This window comes from Phalaenopsis equestris, unplaced genomic scaffold (genome assembly GCF_001263595.1).
Source record: "Phalaenopsis equestris unplaced genomic scaffold, ASM126359v1 Scaffold000969, whole genome shotgun sequence".
NCBI lineage: Eukaryota > Viridiplantae > Streptophyta > Magnoliopsida > Asparagales > Orchidaceae > Phalaenopsis > Phalaenopsis equestris.
In genome coordinates, this window is record NW_018165408.1 from 326220 (window position 1) to 326484 (window position 265).

Genomic DNA, 265 nt, shown 5'->3' on the forward strand with positions numbered 1-265 from the left:
ATACGGGGACGAAACTCTGAGAACCATTTGGATTAGGCGGTGACCGAATGTAAGGGAACCGCGACGACCTATAATGAAAGAACAAGGAAATAGTTGAGCTCTATACATTAAACAAATGACATTATTATGATATGACCTCTATGAAATGACATTGCTGTGATTATATACTATAAATATGTTTATGAACACGCTTTTGATCATTCTTATGATTTAATGTCTACGACCTACATGTTATACTGCAATGTTGATTTTTATACTACCTGCT